The sequence below is a fragment of the Mycetomoellerius zeteki genome, unplaced genomic scaffold, assembly GCF_001594055.1.
Source record: "Mycetomoellerius zeteki isolate Tzet28-1 unplaced genomic scaffold, Tzet1.0 scaffold360, whole genome shotgun sequence".
Lineage (NCBI taxonomy): Eukaryota > Metazoa > Arthropoda > Insecta > Hymenoptera > Formicidae > Mycetomoellerius > Mycetomoellerius zeteki.
The window spans coordinates 12,874-32,918 of record NW_017257350.1 but is presented as its reverse complement, the minus strand read 5'-3'; the positions used below and the strand labels follow the sequence as shown (position 1 = coordinate 32,918).

Here is a 20,045-nt window from a genome sequence, read left to right as displayed (position 1 = left end):
CTCTATTTTTATAACAAATTTATTTTCAAAATTTGATCAAGTTCCTACATTATGTCAAATGACTGAAGAACCTCCTTAATTTTTGAAATTATTTTAATCATCAAACGTGTGTATTATTTTGTATAATTAAATTTTCATACATAGACCTTTCGAGTTTCCCAGGCTTCGCGTTAATTACACGAAATATTAATGCTTGGATCCTTCAATACTAAAAGACCGCGCTCCTTGAACTCTTGAATCTTTATATATTTATATCTACTTCAATTTATTTTAATTACTTCGCATGCAGACAGCTGCGCGTATCATCGCTATTAAAAAAAAAAGACATTTCCGTTGGGCGATAAATGCCCATGGCCAAAGTATTCCAGTACAACTATCAACAAGATAGAGTCCGAATCAAAGCGATACGAACATAGGGAGAGAAAGAAAGACAAAGAGGACACTGATACGCGCGCACGCACATTTAACACGCGTAACGCGTGACATTTCGTCGAGTTTTCGGCCACGATTGAGATCGAACACGTGACATTCACTCGTTTTATCTCGTCTCGTAATGCGAGAGCTTTTAAGAAAATTGAAAACAAGGAGATGTTTTTTCCTCGTCTATTCCTCTTTCTTTTACTTCAACGAATGCGCGCAGTGGATGACCACGGGACTTGTGAACGGTTGAATTCGCGGTCAATGAAGCGGGACGTCGTTGACGCTTCTCGACGGCGGCTTCAAAGGCTTCTTCGCGCGCTTCCGACCGCTCGCACGTCCGCAAACACTCTGCCCCGGCCGCACGGAATCTGAGACTTGATAGACCACTTACATTTACTAACATCATTATTTTTTTTCATACCTCCAACGCGGTTTAGGTAAGGCTGATTTGTCAATTACGTTGACAGTACAAATTAATAAAATTAATATCATAAACTCGGCAATTTTAAATTAATTTATTTTAAATTAATCATATTGTCTCAGAACACAGACGAGAAATGGCACTACTTTTCACTCTCTTCGCATTGTCTAATAATAGACTGTCTATTAAGATCCACATTTTAAGAAACAATAATTATGCGTTCTATTATACACATAACCAGAAGAACATAATTATTTATTGATACCACATTCTACGATATTTGCTTCAAATGTAGCTGAAATGTTAATACTGCGAGAGAGAGCGAAGTATAATTTTTAATTTTATATATTATTGTAATATTCTATTTTAACATTGATAATGATCCAATAGAGATCGAAACGTTTGTTTGTCTTTATTTATTGTTTATAGCCGGCACATTAAAGTTTTTATATTTTAATATGATATGTTTATTTACTAAGTTTTAAATTATAACGATAAACCTTTGGCTCGTAGCCCTATTCCTTTTTATTTTTTGATTTTATTGAGCCTTATTACTTTTATATTTTAATAAAATTAAGTAAAAAAAATTCAATTTATTATCGAACCTACAATAATCCTTAAAAATATTATCATTATTATAGATAAATTAACTTAGCCTTTTTCAAATATTATATATATATATATAAAATATATTTAATTTAATTAAATTCGATTTGCAGGATTGAATGTATATATAAATTCATACCAAATTATTTAAGTATTAAAAATCCAACTTGACCGTTTAGGACCTTTATTTCCTATTTGTTGTATATTCACATGACATCTTAAAATATACTGTGTTTAATACGCGTTATATTTATTTTATTTTAAAATTGCCGAGTTCTATAGTAAATATTTCATGGCTTATCTAATTTCCGCACGTGTCTATAGCACGCTATGCGTAACGTACCTTACATGAATCGTATCACGCAAATAACACGGGAATAACGTACGTACATTATCACGAATATCGCGCATGGATTTCATCATAAAGGTCAGCTGTAAACACGCACGTCACGTAAGCATAAATTTCAGTTAAAGAGCGAGCATAAAATGTTTGTTAGTTGTACATAACTAGAAATTTCATTCATATTCACTTGCACTCAAAATAATCATGATTAGAGATAAAACTAACAGGCAGATTACAGTGTTTAACAATGTAACATTTCAGAGTTTGAAGTGTAAAATAACTTCACAATAAAAATTATTTGCGGATATAAAAGAATTACGACAGATTTTATCGGATTTTACTCTTTTTTGACCAAATACATATATAACTTTAAATTTATTACAGTTCTTCAAATAATGTCTCTTGTTTTATCTATTAACGTTTGTGCTAATAAATCAATAATTTGTCAAATCATTTAAATTTAATATTCATATGTCTGAAATATAAAAAAAAGAATAGCGAAATTGATTATTAAAATATCTTCGAAAGAAAAAAATGTCGTTAAATTTATTAAACCCTGCTTTCTTTTAATATACAAGATCATTTTTGTATTAAAATGGATAAGAGGGATTCATTCCTTAAATCCATCAAAGTTATATAAGTGTCGTTATGTATGATTACATGCTGTAGTCTACTCCGGAGAACTTATAAATAAGTTAGCAAAGTCCTTAATAATACAATGCTCATTCCGTAACATTGTGGACTAACTTATAGGTAAAGTCGGTAAATGAGGAAACAACAAACAGCTGGGAAAATTATACGTTAACGAGCAGTAAGAAAAGCAATGAGAAAGAGAACTAAAGAGGAGAAAGATCGAGATGGCGGCTATAACGCCGCGAGGATGACTCAGCAAAAGAAGACCGTGACCTTGCTCGTTGCGCCGAAACGCCACGTGTCGATAATACGAATGAATGTAAAGGCTATCCGCTAAAAACATAACCACGCAATCATTTTTATTTATAGTACGATCATTTATAAAACATTCTTTGATTTTCCAGAATGATTCATCACATAGAAATGTAACGCAACTTATTAAAATCGCGTTGTGTTAGTTATAAATTAAATTTACACCTAAATTCTAAGCAGAATCGTAAGGCTCGTAACATATTCCTGTAAGAATTTTTAGGTGCTTATACCTTAATACAATATTTTTACAGACAAGCTTTTTACTAGTCATTTATAAGAAATCGTAGATATTTACGAATAATCGTACGTCTTATATGATACATACACATAAAATTAAAAAACTAGTCGTAAGTTCTTACAAGCTTTACGAGAACACGTTACGAGTCTTACGATTCTGCTTAGAATTGATTAGTTCAGGTTGTAAACCAGATTAATTTAAAGCGTAAACTAATTTAGACCATAGATCGGATCATATAAAAACATAATATATCTAATAAATGTCTGAAAAAGTGATATATTATCGATGTAAAGATTTAAGAGATATATTGTTGATGAGTTTTCGTGCAACATAAAAACTCTTATTGTTCATAAAACGTATTACCGAATAGCCAATAACAATACGTAAAAATAGCAAGAGCGTCTTTAAATGTCACGATACTTTATTGACCGCTTGTCACTCGTCCAGTAATTTTCTTTGGTTGAAATATTAACAGTTACTCATTCGAAGATGTCACTCAAATACCATGAAACTACGACCACACGCACGAAGATGTATAATCGTACATCATCCCGCGATGTAATGATGCTTTCAAATCACGATCGTCCGTCAAAAGCTTTACAATCGCTCAAGTGTGTTATAATGTGGCATTATTCCGCAGTTTAACTCTCGTCCGATATTAACTGTTGCTATAACTTCAAAAAAGCAGACAATTTCTCTATCATGATGTTAATCCTCATCAATCGTGAATCAAAGCGATACACGGAACGTCGGCAACGTGACATCTCATAGCTAATGAAGTCACTCATCCGTATTCGATATATATTAATTTCGACATTGTGTCGTTATCGTCATCAATATTTTAGTCACAATTACCGTCGTACAATAGTCACAAGAGCCAATACCATCAATTTAATATTACAATAAATCATTATTCCATTACGTTTATAAAACGTATTGCCACTTTCGAAAAGAAGCGTCTTTTCTCGCGATAGACACGGCTGAATTGTTCTGAGTAACACACGAGGGATTGAATCAGGTCGTGGCATTCATCAGCGATCATTCATAACGGCACGTGGAGGTCCACGGAACCAGAAATCCACGTGGCGTACTCTCTCATCGAGTGGTTATATTAGATCAGCTGGTACGCCGGCGGCTTGCTGGCTGGATGGTTGGCTGTCGTGACGTCAGCTCGTTCGTTCGCCGGATACCCGCAGAGCGCTCGCTCGGCCAGATCAGTTGCGGCGAAGTAGGTCGGCGAAGTGGATAGAGCTACCTTCCTTTTCACCCTGAAATCCTGCCACCCATACGGGGGAGAAATGTGCGAGCTAAAGATAACCCTACATCACCTATTCTTCGTATCTCATTTCGGTTCGGTTATCTTCTGAATCGTGTGTCTCTTATACATCTCCAGAGAAAGAGAGTTCACACTTATCCTTTATACATGTTTCTTATCCTCTTATATGTCTCATTGCTTAGTAAATTTATTCAATTTTTTCTATGTTCTTTATATTAGAATTTATATTGTGATACTTTTAGTATAATTTTTTTGTAATATTTAAATTTCTGCACGTAAAATTTTTTTGTCCACATAAATTCTTCTCTTTCACATTAGTAATAATTTTCTTCTAAATAATTTTTTCATTCTTCACACTGCTTATGATAATCAATCAGCTGGTACATTGTAATTGATGAAGCAATGGTAATTAACTGTTAGTCTTTATTTTCTCATTTTATATCGATAAAGTTCAAATATAACTACAACTGTGAACATTACAGATGTGATTAAAATTGTTGCTTGTGTCACAATCATAATCAACAGTTGGACCCACAGGAGATAAGTTCTTACAAGGTTACACGATATTCAAGCTACATATGCCGCCGAATCATCTTCGATAACAAAAAATTGAAAAAAAAAGCAGCGTATTCAAAAGCGATATACGAAATTCGGTATAATATTGAACAAAAAGTAATTTTTGATAAACAGAAAAGAATATTTCAATTAACGAAGTAAATCCAGAATATCTTTTTGTAATATTTTAATATATTTTAAATTAACTTTTTTTTCTCATATATTATAAAGTTTTTAAACAATTATAATATAGTTAAAAAATGCTCAAGATTATTTTCTTTTACAATAAAAACTTACACTAAAAAAATAATAAATTTTAATGCATATTAATTCGAATAATTTTAAATATAAATATTTATTAAATGTAAACATATATTTATTTGGTACAATAACTATTAATTTGATTTAACTATCATCTTTTAATAAGTAAATATTTATTTATTGTCAGTTTACTTAGTATAATTCAAAGAAATACGTATTGAGTAAATTTTTTTCAGTGTAAGAATTGGCTGAATATTTTTTAACATAGCCTCAAAACAACAGTCGCATTGTTACCGTTATATTATATTTTTCAATGATTATCAGTAAGCGCCAGGAATTATTTGCCAATAAATAATTATACTTTAGAGGACTAATCGCGCAACCATTTGCTGGTTGCGCGATTAGTTCCAATTATAAACTCGCACGTCGACGTTGCCCAACGATAAAAAAAAAAGCAGGCAAAGTAGAGAGAAAAGTGAGAAGAACGGCGAGGTATCGGTGCACCGTCTCGCTCGGAGCTTCTGCCCAGGTGCACGTGTACCCTTGGATTTTCATCGATAAGCGGAAAAAGCGTGTTGGAAGCGCTTTCGTGAGACGCGACGCGGACAACGGCATGCGCGCATTCTGGCGCACGCGCTCGTTAGTATTGGTGTGTGTTACGACATGCGACTGTGTATATCCGTCCGCGGCAAACTCTCAGTCGACTCGCTCGCGTGAGTCACCAACAGCTGATGGCTGGCGCCACTCAGCTGGCTGTTAGCGGTGCCTTCGCACGAGCGTCGCTATCTGCGGTCGCCTATCAGCTGCGACTGACTAGGAAACAGCCAGATAGCGAAGAATCTGAAAAAGTACGATCCCCGATATGTTTCAGATACAACGCGATTCTTGAATCTCAGAATTTCCTCCGGATTGAGGACGATGATGATCATTCACCTCATCACGTACAAATCTATTGTCTTTGACGTTTATAAACGTCAATATAGGATTATACTGACATTACTTATGCTGTGAGGTTAGTCACCAAATAATATGCCGAAATACGATAATCGCGTTCGAGCTATCGCTGGTTGCAAAGATCCACTCGATTGTAGAAGTATAATATATGCAAACGCGACGGGATATGCATTCTGAAAATTCCAGTGACGCATCACACATAACTTGAGAAAAACTGAATAATAACTCTGTGAATTAGAAGGCGAAGAAGGTGCATACCGTAACAGTGACACGCGTAAGTATTGCAGAATAGACGACCTTCCATTTGCATATTCTACAAGAACGATTCTAGGAACATTGCATAACGTGACTTTACTGCATTTTACGATTTCTCCTTTTTTTTTTCTTATAATGGCTATAAAAATAACCGCCGGCTGGCGTCAGTCAGCTGCCTGTTACTAACGCTTCTGCACGATATCTGCGGCCGTCTATCAGCTGCGAATGACTAACGGGAGGACGCTGCGAAAGCGCATGATAAAGATGCCGAACGGATTGCTCATAAACAGTAAACGACCTTGTGATAGTTTCATTTATAAAGTTTCATTGAGACTTTCACGAAGAATTTAGATTTCGGGCCTCGTTTTATATGCAATTGCGTTCATCATTAGCTTAACATTGTACGTCCTAAAAACCTTATTTTTGTTTCAATCTTAAAACTAGAAGATAAAAAGTAAGTTAAATCAAGATTAAAATTAATCTATATTAGTACACTGAGAAAAATCTTTTCAACAACAAAAAGTACAAACAAAACGAATTCTAATTAAATTAGATTTCTGATTATTGTAATTGAACTTCTGTTTACTTTGACTAGAATGTTTCATAAGGCCTGTTCTTTTTGGTTGAACTTTTGCACCAGTCCATCTTTCTTCTTTTTCTCTCTGGGAGGAAAGAAGAGGAAAAAAGATGAACTGGTACAAAAGTTCAGCCGAAAAGAACAGACCTATAGATTTAACTGTAAGCGTATAATTTATTTTCCTTTTTGATTGAATTTATCAGAATTTTCAATTAATGCAACAAGACTTTTTTCCAGTGTGGAAATAGATATTAGTCGTACAATTTTTGTATTTAGATATATTTATTTAAATACAGGAGACATAAATATCCATTGTAAAATAAAAATAATTAAGTAAAATATTAAATATCACATTAAAATTTAATTTGTTTTACCATAAAGCTTTATATCTTAATTTACCTCGACATTATTTCAAAATTTTATTTTTGAAGGAAGATACGAAGTTATTACGGTGCTTTCCTGTTAGCTCATTTTCTGACCTAACCTAAAGCAAGCAAAAGGTCGGAAAAGGTCTGTGCGTAGTAAAAATTCCAACGATTCACCTTATATAGAGGCTCAAGGCCACGCTTGCACAGCTGAGGAACACGCGTATGTTTCCAATTGGTCGACGCGTTATGTGTGTGGGGATTTAGGGTCTCTCGAACATTCTCTATGCTCATCCGCCCTAGCAGTTATTCCCGGAACTCGTTTTTAATGGCTACAGCCTATCGGCGAGCTTTCCCTTCTTCCTCAAATTCTACAATGCCGTGTTAGTCGACGATCAACTCCTTGTTAGTATAAGTTGCTTGTCGAATTCCTATCTCGAGAGGCACGCAGTCGAAAAAAGATCGTTATATCTCATAGCTACGCTCTATCTTATCCTACATATTTTTGAAAGATATCAGAATCACGTTGAAAAATGTCGAGCATTGCTTGTATTATAAGATTTATTGTGTACACTATATATTATTAGTATTGTGTAAAGCTTTATACTGAGAGCGAGTTCTTTTTAAAATACGTCATCACTTTATAAATAAAATAGATGAAAATAAATAAACCAGGTAAAAAGATATGATAAAATCCGCAGAATTTACTATTCTTATCAAAGAGAATAAAATAGTTTTCTATATTAGAGCTTAAAGAAAAAAAAAGGAGCGGAAAAGTAGGGAGAAAACTGCCTACATCACATCTGGAAGGGACTCTACTGTAAACGGAACTGTCGTCGGCAGATGTTAACAGAATTAGGGCCAGAAATAGGCAACAATAGGTTTCTTTCTTGTCCCGAATATTTCAATAGCCGTACATCATCTGAAAAATATTATATATTTATGTAATATTAAAACTTAAGCTTGTGAATTTGAGAGACAGAAAAATACGAATCCAGAAGCGAAAGCCGAATGAAAAAAAAACCTACAATAAGATAGAAGTATACATTACTAATATCTGATTTGCAACTTCGAAGATTTAACTCTGCTTGTCTGTTCGAGTCTATTTGATCCAACATGTAATTAATTTTCTTATTTTATTTAAAAACTTTTTTTCTCTTGCATTCTATGACATCGTCTATTAATAAGATATATTTTCTATGAAAATTTTTTACTTTTTAAAACTTTTTAATCATATCGACCCAAATAATATGATCGTATAGTAAATTTGAACAGATTAGCAAAGTTAACAGAACAGAATGACAAAAACACGAATTAAAATACACATAAGATTTCAGTCGCGTCGCGCGATTACGAAGCAATTAAAAAAAAAAAAACAGTTGAAGAAGCAGAGGATGCGTTCTCAGAAAACACGAACGTCTAATCTTCGAGATGTATCTCAATCGTCGGAGTGATCGCTCGGCCAATAACAATCAGCCGACGTTATTGTTGGCTCGACGTCGCGTCACACGATTTTAGGACGCCCGTTGCATCGGGCTTCCGAGGCGCGTATCAAGTTACACGCACATGAGGACAAAGTAAGAGAAGAGATGCACGCACGTCGACGAGTGCGAGCGCGCGTACGCAGATGTCTTTGGCAGTGACGACGGTGCGCCTAGAGCTCTCGACGTTGCGGCACGCGGGATGAAATGAAGAACGAGAATGGGTATGAGATCGGGAACGGCCGAGGCATATATATTTAGCAATGTGACGTAAGTCGCAGCCCAACGGGCGCCACGTCGAGTCGTCTCTACGTGCCTCTCTTCTCTCCCTCTCTCGTCCCATCCTACCACTTTTCTTCTTCCTCTTCACCTTCGGTTACTCCATTTGAATTTATACTTCTCGCATCAGATCATCGATTGAACGTATCCTGTTAAGATATCTATCCATCTTTTTTGTTCTAAATATTTCTCTTTAGCTTCTAATTACTTGATGTTTCAACTTTTTTTTATTAATTACATCAGTTTAGGCAATTTACTTAACTTTATAATTTTGAACAATAAGAATCTTATTTTAGACCGTACCATGTGAGGACACAATCAATACTAGAAATTAAAATGCCTATACCGGTCGAAGTTAGATCTTTAATGCTTAAATAATTCAATGTGAATTATATATATACTATATATGTACTTACATATATACATTTATAATTTTGATTTGACTTGTTTACGAGTATTATTGTATTTTGGCATAAGAATTATATATAAAAAAATTTATGATGACTAACACTGCTTTCCATTTGATGACACAAATCGACACAAGCATCGTTCTATCCTTCTTGACATTCAGAAAGTGACAAAGATAGACTTGTGTCTCCTAAAAGGAAAGCAGCCTCCTAAGTAATACATATAATTTTGTATTTAATAAATAATTGATAATACAAGTAACGTCTATAAAGTCTTATAAAGTCTATTAAAAAATTAAATTTGATTACGTTTCTCATATTTTTTTATTGTCGATAAAAAAAATCATTGTATTCACTCAAGGAATGCTCTCACTTGTCGCCTCGTTAATTCAGGTGTTCTCGCACATAATCAGAAGACCCCAGACAATTCATATTCGACGACACACGCACGTATGTAAATACATTATACTGTTAATCACTTGGGAGAGAGCACCTGCGAGAAAAACAATGACAATTTATATAGATGACGATTGGAATGCGTGCGCTCCCGTGCGTAAAATGACGTGAGTCAACCAGCTGTCGGGATACGAAACGAGGCAGCGAACCGAGGCGCTGATGACAGCCGGTAGTTTGTGTACTGCGTCAGATCGAAAGAACGCAGCGCGTTCCTTATATGCTAAGGTCTCTGACGTATGATATAAATGCTCCACCCGCGCGTCAGCAATCATCGAAAAGAAAACGCCCGTTATCGCGAATGTTATGACTGGCCGTGTCGTGACTTCATCGCGCACTGCAAATACTCTTACAAGCCGATTCCAATTACAGTTATCGATCGTAATCGATCTCACGGATCGATGCGGGATGTTCAGAAAAGAAAACACTTAAGACTTTTTATAAATTTTACTCTTTTAAAAATGTTTCATGAGACAGCGATAACGAGTGTCATTGTGAAATTAAATCGATGAGTTTGTTTTTCAATATAAAATATAGTTAGGTTTTATTTCTTTTTTCTTTTCTTCAATTTCTATTAGAAATTTTGAATGTGTCAAAATCGATATTCATTTCACGAGTATCAAAAAGCCCGAATTATATTTAATGAATCAATTTTGTAAAGTTAGATTAAATTTTAAATTTCAAACTATAATAGATTTTGTCGAAATATCTTTTCTGTAGATATTTAGAAGGATATATTACCTATTCTACGCACAGACGCATTTTCTGAATACGTTTGCATACTTCAAAGTTAAGAGAGAAGGAGATTTCCCTAGACATTCCTTTTTTGTCAGTACAGTTTTGAAAGGAGTCAGGTAGCAATCCATAGAAAAGAATATCTTTGCTAAGTATAAAAAGAAACAAAAAATGGTAAAATATATTGTACTTTCTAACCGATTTGTCTAACGCTTCACAGTTTTCAAGGTCGCTTTCAAGGTGAATTTCAACAAGAGGTTTGTTCGCGTCGTAAGCTCCAACATGCTCTAACATGCTCCTACCATAGCTCCTACTGACTCTACAAAGTGCTTTGGAGTGAGTAAGAGCTATAGTAGGAGCATATTGGAACATGTTGGAGCATGCGACGCGAACAAACCTAAAATCACGTTAGCTTTTCGGTACAAATATAATAGTCATCTCTATATTGGTAGAGCACAAGGTATAGCACACACATACACGAATACCCTTAGAATAAAACCAACGGCGACGAAGAGAAGCATCGCATGAATACTTAAAGAAAGATAAAAAAGGGGCGTGAGACAGAGGCATTATTCTCGCATCCTGAGATCGGTCCCTTCGCTTTTATATGTATATGACACCTCTACGAGCGTAAGATATTTGTGTAAGCGACGTTTGCGGTGCACGACGGATATGTGGAGCATAAGAGGTCAACAGAGAAACCATTGTTGTCTGCTGTCAGAACTGAAAGGAGTTTCAGGATCGTCTCCGTGGGTCAGTCGTTTATTCTCTATGAGAAACAAAATTACGCATCGCAGAAATTAGATTGACGTTTGCGCGTACAGATGCATCGAATGTTTTGCGTGAGACCATGTGATAAGATATCTATATAGCATATTCCGAGATACAAGAATTGTGTTTGTGTTCAACTTGATGGAAAAACTACCAGAGAATGTCCCTCATAAGAAAAGATAATAAAATAAAAGAAATTTTTCTGTAATATTCAATTAATTAATTTTATGCAAACTGACATAAATTAATATTATATGTAAAGCGTTAAATTTTCGATTTCTGTGGATGTTAAAGAATATAATCGCGCACGACTTTATACAAAAAAATCTGAGCACGAGATGTAAATTCTTATCGTTACCAATTTAAAATTTCATGAAAATACATCAGATATTTTCAGCCGGGTAGCAGTTGGTTCTGTTTCACTTTCAATTGTGGAATTGCACCTGGTATTCGACACTACGTTTCTATGCAAAATTTGTACGTGCCGTGTGTTCTGTCATGCGCATTTACAGCCAAAGATTCCTGCATTTTACGAAAAGTGAATGCCGAAAGATAAACAAGGCACTCTGATATATTTCGTCATCTAATAAGAACGCATTCGTAACTGCATTCGGAGCGATTGTTGCGGCTGCGATAATAGTTCGTGTCGCAGTTTGTGGCACAGGCGATCCTAGACGTGGAATCAGGGGCCTCATTCATGCTCCCTATCTCGCACACTCACCCGTTCCCGAGCGGAGAGAGAAAGAGAGGCGTAACGTAAACATAAGCGTGATCATAAAAAGTAGACAGGAGTGTACCGGCTCGTCGACGATCATCCGGTTCATAGACGGTCAGCGACTAGCAGAACTAGCTGGTTAACCTCGAAAGCCGCCGACCTAGTGACGGATGATCGTGCGTCGCTTATGCGTACATTTACACCGGAAAAAATTGCGTGGTTCTTCGTTGAGCTAGGTCGTGCACGTTCCACGTTCGCCTAGCAGTGTCCATCTAGGGATTATCGAATAAATTGCAGTCGCGCGAACATTGCGTAAGGCGTGCATTTATTCGTTGGAAAATGTATTACACAGCGCGGTATCGTTACTAATATCTTGGGCAAATAAAGATAATAATTATATTAATAACAATGCCGCGTTATGTAAGAGACTTTGTTCAACGAGTAAACTATTGTGGGACAGGGCCACTCGTGCGTGCTACATTGTTAAAGCCACGTCAGAGAATAATATATTAATTTGTTGTTAAACAGTTTTGTATTATATGTATTATGAGATTAGTCTTATTTATAAAATGTGAAGCATTGTGAAATATAGTTCACGCTGTATTTTAACCTACACATCGAGAAAAAGTGGACTCACATTAATTTATTATTATTAATAATTTTGTGAATATATCGGTATCTATATCGAATTTTAAAAAATGTTTATATCTTTGTGCGAATTTTGTTGACTCAAAAATCCTACTCTTCGAACAACAAAGTATAGTTTTGCATAAATTTTATCTCGTTTTTACTTTTACATTTTTAACAGGAATGTTATAAAACAATAAATTATGCATTAACAGAATATTATATCTTACAGCTCTCTCAATAATTCCTCATAGAACTCTGCAGATTGCAACTTAACTGTGTGCTACATTATGAAGTCCTAGCTAGTTCCTAAAATAAAGGTCCGTATTGTCTATTTACATCTATCGCACGATGGCTCTGTCTTCGTGAACTGAACAAGACAACTATATAGGTATTGAACTTTCTTTATCGATTAATAAATAGCGATACAAATATAGCGAAACATTACAGGTCACGTTGGAGGACACGTACATGCAATTGTATCGGCAATTTGGTTGAATTCTAAAAATAAGATCCACCTATGCCTATAGAATATATAAATACCTACTTATATATTCTTAAAGCGTGAAACAAAAGTAGGTTTCTATTAATTAATAGTCATATTGCAGATTATAGCGTATAGCGTTAGTAAAGTATCCTCCACAAGTGCACGTACGTGAGCTTTATTGCAAAGTCATGTTCGAGGTAGACACAAGCAAATAAAGACCCGTTTTGTCTACTTATGTCTATCACGACGGGACTTCTATCTATTACGGACATTATACCGCAAGCAACCCGACCTATCATCCGCATTGTATTTGCATGAACGATAAAAACACAATCCAAGAGCTACAGATCTCGCGCTTATCGCGGTAAACGGACGGAACGGACGGTTGCGAATGTTCAACCTGGTTAAAACCGCCGGCAGGAAGTCACGGCGGATAACGAGATTAGGAAAAAAAAAATTATGCAGTTGCGACAGGTATTAAGCTCATTCCTAGACGAAGCCGTTCAAATGTCTGCATTTCACAGTGTAATGACGTGACACGGCGTCGCGACGTTTCCTTGGCGTGCACCGAACTTTGCGGTGTCGCATTACGTTTCCGTCCGACATAAAAGTTGTGAAAGTCAATTAAATTGCAACGCGCGCGCGTAAAATTCACTTTTAATAGATATAAAATATTTATGTACAATTAAGACTTAAGATTTTTTTATTTACGAGCTCGGTACTCCTATTTTGTGATTATTAATGATAATATCGGTATATTATTCGTTACGCAGTTTTTTTACTATATATAATACTTACACTAAGAAAAATGCAATAAATTTTAATAAATATTTGTTTGAATAGTATTACTAATTAAATATTTACTAAATGTAAACATAAATGCAAATATATATAAATATATATATATATGTAGTATTTTCCATGTTATTATGGTTGTGTATCCGCTTCTGTTATTGAAGGTTAACCGCTGCACTCAATAAAGTTATTATTATTACATTTTTTTAGTACAAGAACCATTAACATGATTTAACTTTCATCTCTTTAAAGTAAATATTTGTTTACGTAAATAAATGTTAAGTTAATATTATTCAAACAAGCACTTATTAAAACTTAGTACGTTTTTTCTCAGTGTACACAACAATAATATGTATATATACATATATATATAACGTAACAATATCAACAATATCGTTAAAAGTTGCAGAATGAAAGTACTGCTTTCTTTCATGTGTATCTCATTTCTCGCAGTACAGATTCCCTCATTTAAAATGGATTTATTTCTACAGTTTTAGGGCACGACATTAATTCGTCGAGATCGACATTTTCTCAGGGACGCGTTTCGCGAACTGCGCCACACCACGGAACGAACGTTACATGACATAAACCTCGAGTGCACGCGCACCCAAATGCACAGGTTAATCCGGCGCGAGTGGGTGCACCGTGCAAGATACGTATATAACAACTCACTCGCTGCATCCCGCACCGTCGCGTTCTCCCACGCCCGCGTCACTCCTCGAGTGCATGCGCTCGCGACGTACATATGTGCATTCGCGTGTGTGTGTGTGTATGTGTGCGTGTATATATACTTAAAAAGCAATGTACGCGCGTTGATATGGTGGTGCTACGTTGACCGTGGTCAGGATTGGCTCGACCCATTTGTTAAGCTGAGAGCTTACGAACGAACGCGGAAAGTGCATCGAAGTGAGATGAAGCCGTTTTCTCTCCCTCCCGGTCTTTCAACATAGAAAAAAAACAAACTGCGTGTAAAAGAATCGTGGCGCGTTGCGTACGCAATGTGCGCCTCGCCGGTATCTCAAGTATTTGAACGTTCAGCGAGAAACGATCGCCGTTTAACACTGTTTATCTCGGCATAGCTGTCGCGCACTGATAAACATTATCCAGACGTCGTTATGTCAATGATCTTTATCTGGTATGTGCTTACGTGCCGCAAAGCATGCATAAAGCATGCATATTAATTAGGAATTGTATTGTGAAACTACATGTCGCACTATGTGTTATCATAGGATTAAAAAGGACGTCGGAAGAATTAGAAATTACAATCGTGACATTACATGAACTACTGGAACGACGAACGTCGAAATAACGAATGTAAAATCATATATCTGGATAATATTTATTTGTAAGCAAGTATGAAACAGAGATTACATTTTGTTGTTAACTTTTAATTAAGTAGGTGGCCACACACTGAGAAAAATATTTGGTACGAATAATCATTTATTTTGTTGATATATAACTTACAAAAACTTCTTATCTTTTAATTAAAAAGTTGTTCTAATCAAACTTTTTTTGGAATTCTGGTTAGAATAATCAAATTTTTATTAGAACATTTTTTTAATTAAAAGGTAAGAAAGTTTGTGAGTTATGTATCAACAAAATAAATGGTTATTTATCCCAAACATTTCTCTCAATGCAACACCTAATACATAATTATTTAAAAAATCTTTATAGAGAAAAATATCTGGTTGAAAATGGGCGAATCAGAAGATTCTGATTGATAACCACTCAGAATTTCGGTTACCTCAACTAGAATTTTGGTGGATTTAACCAGAAAATTCCGATTTGTTCATTTTCAACCAGAACTTCAATTAATCCAACCGGACAGTTTTCTCAGTATTGTTCTATAAAAGAAAAATAAAAAGCATTACCCAGAAGTCTTAAAGTTCATAATTTTTACATTCCTCTATCTTGTAAGGATATAAATAAGGAATAAATAAGGATGTAAATTTAACTATATACGTACTATTGAAAAATATAATTATAAAAATAAAATTTGTTTGTGTGCGTGTGTGAGATGTATACCTATCTTAAAGGTTAAAATTAGAATACGAAAAGTCATGTTTAATACTCAATTAACAACTGCACTCGTCCATTACGAGTTTACAGGAACGAACAGATGTATTTGACATGTGAAATGTAATTTGCGTTTCTAAGCTATTCCCAGCAAAGTTATAAATGAATAAATATATGTGTACAGAGAGACGAGGTGCGCGCTTCGGAATAAATTACTTTATCGGCGAGGGGCAAATTTATCAGTAATGCAAGAATTATTCCGATTACGTAACGACAGTCTGTTTAATGGGCTGATATCGTATTTGTCGCGATTAAACGGATAAGCACATATCTGGTGTGATTTCGTGCGTTACGTTCAACTTTGGTGTCGAAGTTGTACATTCCAACGCGCAAAGGAAGTTTGGGAAATAGTTTCCCCTTAACGTCGCCATAACCGCGAGGGCGGACTTATCGTCGTACAAGGTTTGCGGAATAACGCCATCGGATAACGTAGAATAAGCATAATCGCTTTCGACAAGCGATGAATTATATAATTCAGATACACGAAGCTGTCTGAGCCACCTCCACTGCCGCGTCTCACACTGCTGCGATTAGAAATGTATAAATAATAAAACGTAACGCGAAGCGGTGATATATGAGAAACGAGATATTATTACTTTATTAGGTATGTCGCGTACATTGATCATTTATTTACGCTTCATACCTCATCCGTTTGGTGATAATAGCATCGACAGCTAATTTTATTACCATGGCGTACGCTTTTTTGCACTTTTTACGCCACATATGATACTGCAGTTTCTTTTATATTTTTTAGATTAATGAAATTATAACGACACACTGATTAGTGACGCGATATGAAACAAATGTATGATTTAATGAATCTTTTCGACTTGCTTCACTGGATTTAAAACAGTGTTCGCTACGTTATCCATATGCGTAAAGATAAAAATTTAGATAAATATTTCTTAGAGAATTTTTCTTGTAGTACCAATTTTAAAAAGGAACAAACCGAAAGCGCCAATCAATTGAACTTGACGCAGAAATGTTGATAGATAATAAATCTGTTCATAAGATAAATGTACCAGCAAACATGAACCAATCATTGGACAAAATGACAATTTTTAATATTAAACTTTTAATAATACGTATGGCTCTGAATAAATTAATTTTATTAAATTTTTATAAACAACGAATTTAGAGCTACACGTATCATTAAAAGCTTAATATTTAAAATTTTTGTCATTTCGTTCAACAATTGAATCATGTCAATCCACTCTAATTGGTACATCTACACTGAGAAAAAAATACCCTAAATTTAAATAAATATTTATTTGAATACTGCTAACTAAACATTTACTTACAGTAAATAAATATTTACTTAATAAAAAGAAATGGTTGTTGAATCAAATTAATGTTTTTTGTACTAAATAAATATATCTTTATATTTAGGGTTACCAACCGTACTCTTTTAAGAGTACATGTACTCTTTTCAAAGTCGGAAAACAGCGTACTCTTACTTTTTACTTATTGTACTCTATTTTGAGAAATGAGACGAAATTTAAAAAATTATTATTTAATATTTACATTTATTACTTTACAAAAAAGTTTTGCTTGGCTTGTACTAAGGCTTTGACCATTATGTAAAATATAAATATTTATTTACATATTATATAGAGGTTTTGATAGAGATTTGGTTATATATATTTGTTGAAGAAACTTATAAATAGCAAAATATGTTAAATACATGAATCAATTTTATTTTCTCAATTTTATTAACATTAACATTAAAAAATCTGGAAGTAAAATATAAAGAAATATTTATTCGTAACTTTATGAAGACTGAATAGACGTCAATAAAAATTCTAAAAATGTCATTTTATTGAATGCCAGCATTTAAAATAAAAAAGTTCGTCATCTTTTTTCCTTTTTTTTTAGAAAGTATACTCTTTTTGCATATCAATGTACTCTTTTCGTGCGACCAAGAGTTGGTAACCCTATTTATATTCAATAAATATTTAGTTGGCACTATTCAAATAAATATTTATTTAAATTTAGAATATTTTTTTCTCAGTGTACCTTTATATAGTATCTAGTAAATGCAGCATCTATAGAATGCATCCGTAGACACCGAAGTTCAGCGAATTTTGCATCGTTTCTTAACTTCGCGTTTTCAAAGTTTAATACGTAGATTATGAAACGTCTGTGTATGAATGAGATTTATACCCGTATTCATAGTCAGGCCTTATATTTAAGGCTTCCTTAAATTTATCTTTAGATACTTTACGAATTATTTCATTGGCTACTGAGCATCTAAAGATAAATTTAAGGAAGCCTTAAATACAAGGTCTAATTATGAATACGGGCATTAGTCTCTAGAAGTTTGTTCGCGTCGCATGCCCCGACATGTTCCAATATGTTCCCACCATAGCTCTTATTCACTCCAACGCGCTTGATAGAGTGAGTAGGAGCTATGTTGGAGCATGTTGGAGCATGTTGGATCTTGCGACGCGAACAAACCTTAGGATTCGAAGGACTCGGGGGATACGACTGAGGGACACCGCACAATACAACGGTGATAAGCGTATGTAAACAAGAAGTCAAGCCGGAGCGCGGCATGCTTGGAGTTATTTATAGAAACCGATTATTGTGCAACAAACGCGGCTTTACGTAACGCGTACGGCGGCACTACATGCCCCGGCTCTGTCGGTCACTCGGCTGTACACAAAAGGACACACTTTCCTCGCGCCTTCCTGCTTCTTTGTTCTTACGATCGTTGTACTCGTGAGACCAAAAACACATACACCGCGCACGGTCGAAGACGCAAAAAGTGATTCGGTATACTTCTTTCAGCGGACCGAACGCGACGTCGGTTTCATTGGGTAGGACGACGAAATCACTATCTATATGATTTTATAACGAGTTTATACATTTTATAAACAGCGATTTTATGTAAGCTCTTTTCTCTCCATTGCCGGATATTACGAACTGAGATTTACGTAACTATTTGTTGATGCATTGTAGTGTTAACATCAACATGTTATAGATAAAGCTTATACTTGAAAGGATTTTATGAATGTGAATTTTTTAATCGTGAAATATACGAGTATTCGAGGATGCACCCAAACAACAAAAAGTCTAAAATTGCGACATAAGACGTCTTTAAATCGCCTTTTAGATGTAAAAAACAACAATTAATAGTAACATAACATCAATATTTAATTTCACACTCGATACAAACATGATATACATTTTAGAATATGAAATTATTGATATTAAGTTACTTGGTGTTTTACATATTTTATACTTATATAAATGTAAATTTTTTAAGATACATTTTCATCAACAACTTTAAAGTTACAAAAAACTCAAGCACGTAATGCAGTTCTTAGATAACTGACGTCAATCTGACGTCTAATTTTGTAAAAAATAAAAATTTGTGACGTATCCTAGACAACGCTGGGGAAAACAAATGTGACAAAAAGTACGTCGAAAAAAATAAGAAAATAAAAAATTCTAATTCGAGCTAAACGTTCCTTACAGGAAGCAAACAGCTGCGTTCAGCGGAAAAGGCAGTTTTGCACCTGTCGTAAGATTCTTTAATATAACTGATTTATATGTAATATAATTGTACATTTAGAGAGAGAGAGAGAGAGAGAGAGCAGCAAGGGCAAAGAATGAATCACAAAGAATCTTACGACGGTTGCAAAGACGCTTTATCCGCTGAACGCAGACAATCCCTCCCTCCGATCTCCAACGTACAGACAAAGGATATATCCCGATGAAATTACCGAGTTTTGCATTACGTAAGGGTGAAATGCGGATGCGCGCGCGGTAACGGAAGAAATGCCAGACGTCGCGAAAACGGGGGAGGTGAGGTATCCGCCGCGTACGGAACGATGAACGGGCGGCGCGCGCCATGCTTGTTGGGCGTGAACGCATGGAGAGCGCGGAGATTCGCGAGAGTGCCGGTCCCCGGTCCAACGCGGTGCGACGCGGCGCTACGCGTCCCTGCGTTTCCAGCGGAAAACGGGCTTTCGGGGAGCCGCGGTCGCGGCGAGGCGAC

The 20,045-nt window shown here is 35.2% G+C and overlaps 1 protein-coding gene across 1 annotated transcript in view; it reads right to left on the bottom strand.

Annotated features, from left to right (window-relative positions):
• The window catches only part of crp (transcription factor cropped), a 156,877-nt gene that overhangs the window by 134,805 nt on the left and 2,027 nt on the right, over positions 1 to 20,045 (bottom strand). The gene's annotated exons all lie outside the window — the stretch shown is intronic.